The following is a 6,925-nucleotide window of genomic DNA, read 5'->3' on the forward strand; positions in this document are numbered from 1 at the left end:
GTGTGTGTGTGTGTCGGGAGCAGACCCCCGCCCTTCGCGAAACAGAGCAGAGGAGAGAATGTGAATGCGCAAAGCAGCAACACTGAAACGTGCACATAAATTAGATAAATAACATAAGCGTTTAGTTTATTTAATAAAAGAGCACCTATTCTATCTGAAAAGTGACTTGTGATTTGGTGCTATATATTTATATATATAAAACATTTCAGGAGGAATCGTTGGGGGGCAGCGCCTCAGACTTGTTCCTGTGTTGGCTGGTCGTTTTCCGTTGGAACACTTGGAAATAGTTTCACATTTCTGAGGCTGCTGTGTTTAACACCGGTTACAGTTTGAATGTCTGACCCGTTTCTGATTGGCTGCAGTCTATGACACCGATTAAAGTTTGAATCTCAAACTTCTTACCGTTGCATTTGTTTAACACTCCTTAATAAAATGTCTTTGTTTGCTCCATGGGTACATGGTGTATTAGGGCAATTGAAGGTAAAAACAACAACAACAAAACATTATTTTAATAATATATTTATTATTATTTAGAAATGTTATTATGTAACTTCAATCTCAGAGAATTTGAGTTTTTATAATAACATAATATAGCAGCCTAATGATAAGAAAAATATTATAAGAATTGAAATACTAAATTAATATAATCAATATATAAATAATAAATACCAAGAATAATAATCAGAACAATAATCAACACTACAATTCAGGGGAGACAATTAGCCTACATTTTATTTGATGGGGGGGGCGGTAAGGGTGCTGGCCAAAAAAAGGTTAAGAACCGCTAGTTAGATTCAGGAGTTCCTCGAAGTGCTCCTTCCACCGCCTGATAACCTTCTCAGTCAAAGTCAGCAGGGTCCCATCCTTGCTGTACAAAGTTTGGATGTTTGGATTCCCGAAAAGTGAGTTGAAGATCTCCCGGACAGGGGCTTCCTCCAGAAGTTCCCAGTTCACCCGCACTACCCGATGGTGATCAGTTGACAGCTCCGCCCCTCTCTTCACCCGAGTGTCCAAAACATGTGACCTCAGATCAGATGATACGATCACAAAATTGATGATTGACCTTTGGCCTAGGGTGCTCTGGTACCACGTACACTTATGAGCATCCTTATGTTCGAACATGGTGTTTGTTATGACCATTTCAAGACTAGCACAGAAGTCCAACAACAAACGACCGTTCAGGTTTAGATCAGGGAGGCCGTTCCTCCCAATCACGCCTCTCCAGGTGTCTCCATCATTACCCACGTGCACGTTGAAGTCCCCCAGCAGAACTACGGAGTCCCCTACTGGAGCCCTTTGTAGGACTCCATTCAGGGTCTCAAAGAAGGCCCGAATACTCCGACCTCACACCTTGGGCAGCTCCAGAGAAGAATAGAGTCCAACCCCTATCCAGGAGTACGTTCCCGAACCGAGACTGTGCGTAGAGGTAAGCCCCACCAGATCCACCTCTCGCACAAGTTCCGGCTCCATCCCCCACAGAGAGGTGACGTTCCACCTCCCCAGAGCCAAACTCTGCTGCCTGGGCCTGGCTCCAGACGGGGGCGCCGGGCTTCCTCCGGGCAGGGTCTCTCCCTCTCCCTTTGAACCATTCTTAGTCTGGCCCCTCGCCTGAGACCAATTTGCCTTGGGAGACTCTACCAGGAGCACCAGGCTCCAGACAACACAGCCCTCAGGTTCATTGGGACACACAAACCTCTCCATCAGGTGTCACTAGTAAAAATTAATAAAGTCCTTTACAAGAGTAGGGCTTGTCTGCACAGGCTTGCTTTTGTATCAAATGAAAGATCCATCTGTCATACAAGCACACATTCTAGATGTAGAACTATGTAACCAAACATTGCAAACAAAACTATAAAACAATGTTGAATTTAAATAAACACTTGATGTAAGTAGACTATATGGTTGGAAGTTTGAAAAGCAGTAAGAACATTTTTGTAACAGGTTTTACTTGCAGATATTTAGCAGAGGTGAGAACGAGTGTGCTGTAATTTATCCATACAATGTTCACGTACTGCCTGTACAACACTGTTAAAACATGTTCCGTCTGATAGCTGTCACAGCGGACTGGAATCACAGAAGATACATTTTAGTGAGCAGCCAAACATAATAAACTTTATCATCTATGGCTACGCTATCATCATCCCTCTCTTACCATTTCCCAGCCAATGTACGACATCTAAGAAAACAAAAGGCATATTTATCTATCCTTTTCAGAATCAGAAATCCTTTATTAGTCCCACAACAGGGACATTTACCTTGTTACAGCAAAAAACATATGAAGTAAAGTGGCGAGTACACAATAATTAAATAGAACAAAAATAATATAAGTACAAAGTGGTTGATACAAAATTGTAAAAGTGAATATTGCACATGGCAGTGATAATTGCACAACAGTGGTGGAATAGTCTGTTCTTGGTGTGGTGTTCTACCAGGGGCCGTGGTGACCGCTGCAGGGAGAAAGGACCTACGGTATCTCTCCGTGAGACACCGCGGGTGAAGCAGCCTGTCGCTGAAGGAGCTGCACAGTGCAGACAAAGTGTCCTGGAGGGGGGGGACATGTTGTCCAATAGAGAGGACAGCTTGGCTGTCATTCTCCTTTCTCCCACCACCTCCACAGTGTCCAGAGGGATCCCCAGGACATAGCTGGCCTTCTTAACCAGTCTGTTCAGTCTCTTCCTGTCAGCAGCAGAGATGCTGCTGCCCCAGCAGACCACACCATAGAAAATGGCTGATGCCACCACAGAGTCAAAGAAGGTCTTAAGGAGTGCCCCCTGCACTCCAAAAGACCTCAGTCTCCTCAGCAGATAAAGCCTGCTCTGTCCCTTCTTAAACAGAGCAGCAGAGTTATCTGACCAGTCCAGTTTACTGTTCAGATGAACACCCAGGTACTACAATCTCAATGTCCATTCCCAGGACATTCACTGGTGTTGGGGGAGAATGATGGTGCCTCCTGAAGTCCACCACCAGCTCCCTGGTCTTCCCTGCGTTGAGCAGGAGGTGGTTCTGTGATATAATAAACTTCTGAATGTATTGACATGTATTTGTTTACCTCAATTAAGTAATAGTCACCTACTTTATGTGCGCCACTGAAAAGTATTATATTAGTATTATGCGCTTGTAGCTAGTTGTTTACTTTGCACCAAAGAGTGTTAAGCACTGAATGTATTTATTAGTCAGGAAGCCCTAGAGTGAATATGTTATAGGAATGCCCCCCTCTAGGGGGTGTCTGAAGAACCCAAGGATGACGTCAGCGCTATGAGGTGTGGACACACCTATGCGCCAAAAAGGGGCCAATAGGACCTGGCCCCCAGCCAACCAATGAGAGAGGACAACGCCCTAGGGACAGGAAATAAAATACATTGAGAAATGTTAGAATGGCACTATTTTGTGGAGTCAGGAGACAGATAACTACTTAAATGTGGACTGATGAAACTGATATGTCCACGGCTGTGTGTATTTTCTATGCTGCCATATCACTTTAATAAATACTTTGAGATAATTAAGAGGTTTGCTGGTCCCCATCAGAGATGAGGCTGACGACAGCAGAGTCATCAGAGAACTTCTGCAGGTGACACTTTGCTGTGTTGTGAGTGAAGTCTGCAGTGTAGAGGGTGAAGAGAAACAGTGCCACAACCATTCGCTGGGGGGCCCCCATGCTGCAGACAATCGTTAGCTAGCTAGCGGTTCAAGATAACTTTTAGAGAGGGCTTGGATGCTTCACCACAGTGAAGCATCCAAGCCCTCTCTAAAAGTTATCTTGAACCGATCACTGTACGCACTGGTAAAATAGTGTAAACTTTACTGAATGGGAAATAAATTAGGTACCTAGAAAGCAGCCCTACAAGTAGAAAGCAGTGCATAATATCGTAGATGTCAGTGAATTATCTACCGTTAGACCGCTGGGTCGGAACTCGTTGTTTACCAATTTGCGATACTAAGCACTGATTAAACGATTTTAATCACATTAATTGAGTGCTAAATAGCTGGGTAGTTAGCAAATAAGTACAAGACTGTCGCTTATATACAATATAAATGTTTATTTTCTATACACTGTTATTCCATAACATGCAGATGTTTCAATGTAGCCCATCTGCTGTACGCTCCGCTGTCATCGTCATCAGTTTATTGGCCCCAAGCAGTGGACAATAAATCAGTAACATGACAATAGTAGTTGGTAATATACTCTGATATTATGTTTTGAACACACCATGTAACAAAGCAGCCCTTACTGTGGGATCAGGGCTTGATCATCAGCTGGTTTAGGTGTGGAGAGGGGGAAATGGGCACAAGAGGTGCCTGGAGTTGGGAACCAAGGATTCTAGGCTATAGGTTATTACTTTTTGGAAGTAATATTAATGGTTCAAAATTATGTGAAATTTTCTTTAAAATACATAAAAAACCCCAGGTGTACTTTTGTAAACAGATAATTGTAAACCCCATCCACTTGTAGAACAGCTGTCAACTGAAATTCAACAACAGCCTGAATGTTCCTGGATCCATCAGGATCTAACTGATTTATAATTTCTTAGAATAAAAGGCAGATTGTTATCAGAGGTTTCAGCTACACTCAGATATCCGAACGCATGACTATGGTTTCTCGTATCAGTGGAACAAACCTTATTATAAGGGTGAACATTCTTGTCAGAATCAGATCATATTTATGGCTGGTCAAAGAGGAGCTGTTTCTCATACAGACGTTTCTGTGCTGCATGGGGAATCAAATGTGATTTCTCCCTCTTGCTAAACTCAGTTTGTGACAGAGTTTGTGGTGTGTTGGCAGAATGCTAATCCTCTTGTGTCATGTGCTGCTGAGCCCCTGGAGGCGCTTACAGTTTCACTGTACAGTGTAACCTGCTTGATGCTGCAGAATATTTAGATGTCAGTTTGGCTTTAATTGATGAAGATAGTTAACTTCCTCTAACCAGTGTTTGCCAAGGATGTGCTGGTAAAAGAGGGATGGGTGAAGTTGGATGCAAATTAAGAGAACATTTTCCAAAAGATATTTCAAGATTATATTTTCTTTATCAAGACCATATACAGCTGTTTGAGGACCAGATAAACCTCTTACCCCCCTTTTGCTTACACAATTAGGTTCTGAAACACTTTGACCGTGTCCGCTGAAAGCGCTCTGTCATCTCACTGTTGCACACTACTTGAGTGAGAGGGCAACAGAGATTTACGCAGGTTACTTCTGGTTTAGCCCAATGCTAACTTGAATAGGATAAAAGTATTTCAATCATTCAATTTAAGAATTTCCAAATTTTAATCGTATACAATTGATCGAATTTGGATATTAAATTACTCATTTTGCAGGGGTTATGAAGCTCAAAACTATTTATCCACCGTTTACACCCGCAACAGTAACTACCGTAGGGACGGAGCTGGCTACAGCGGAGCATATGTCGTAAGCACAAGTGAGCCCAGCACGCTCTCATGTACACAGCTGGTAGAGAGGCAGACAGGGCCGAGCTGCCGGTAAAAACTTTATGGACTGTTTGACACTCCAAGCGCCCAACTGGGATTTGTCCCAATATGCCAGATGTACAGTATGTCAGTACACTACCGGCTGTAGTACGTGAGTGTTGTGACTCTTTATATAGGGTAAGGGGAGTGGTTATGTTAAGGATGACTCCATTGGTAATCAAGCCATGATTTCAGGCCTACATAAAACATTGTCAAAAAACATTGTCACTCCAAAATTCAGTACTATATACTGTAGATCAGAGTCTTTTCACATGTTTTCCGGATCTATTTTCTTACATGTATAATGTGTTTAGAAACAAATCTCTTTCATTTGACTTTGCCTCTCAGTAAGCCCCAACTTATTTTAGTTTTTTACAGTATTATTTCTGCCTTGCAGTGCAGTGCATTTATGGGGTTCTCCCACAGCCAGAGGATGCCTGTGTAAATGACACAACAGCAGCTAAACTGCCATTATCAGCTGTTGTCAGGGGTCCAACCATGTTAGCATTTGCATATATTAGACTAAGTCAGCAGGGCTGTTTGCTCAGAGATAATGAAGCCAGCAGTGACTCTGGACACCTGTAAAGGCAAGTGGCAGCCTAAAACAGCTCACCTATCTGGCAGTTCAGCACCACATTTCAAATGAAAATCCGCCTGTGATGACACTTTCAGCTGTAGGCCAAATATTGCCACACAAAATATTTGGATGACTTGCAAGAAATATTAGCTGTAAATGCAAAATCCCTGTGTGTATGCTGTAGATACAACAAGTCATCCAAATTTAAAACAAAATACAGTTGTTTGGCTAAGAACTATAGGACGACACAGAAACGTTTCCTGATGTGATGCCACTGTCATCAGGAGGACGTCATCTGATAAATAAGACAGATTGTAAATCCTGCTTTATCTGCCCACCGACTCAGAGTTTTAGGGTCTATGTCTAAATTTCCCTCACAATGTCAGCTTCCTTTACCCCCACAGGGTTATGCAGTTGCTCACCCAGTTAGAACAGGTTCAGTTGGACAGGTGACTTTTAATGGCCCAGTTTCAGAGGTTGTTGATTATGACTTCAGCGGCGGTGGTCTTCTCAGGGCTTGCCCACTGTAGAAGTGGCTAAATGCCTTCAATCTCTATCCAAAACAAGACAGGCGTGTGAAGCTCCAGGACACACACTCAAGTTTTTGGGTACTACATCCTTGAAAAAAGCAAGTCCCTTTTTTTAAATGGAAACATTCCATCACAGAGAAACGGAATGAATGATGCCTCTCTGACAGGCACGAGGAGCAGAAGGATAGTGAGGGGTGGGTGGAAGCCCCCTCGGAAGGGAAAGCGATGGTGGCACTTCTTCCCTTCAGTCTGGGCACATGTCCATGGTGTCTCAGTTCATTAAGGGCACATACCGATTGCGACCAGAGAGAGCATTGAGAGCTCCATCATGGAATCTCCCCTTAGTACTATGATT

This window comes from Cottoperca gobio, chromosome 4 (assembly GCF_900634415.1).
Source record: "Cottoperca gobio chromosome 4, fCotGob3.1, whole genome shotgun sequence".
NCBI classification, from domain to species: Eukaryota; Metazoa; Chordata; class Actinopteri; order Perciformes; family Bovichtidae; genus Cottoperca; species Cottoperca gobio.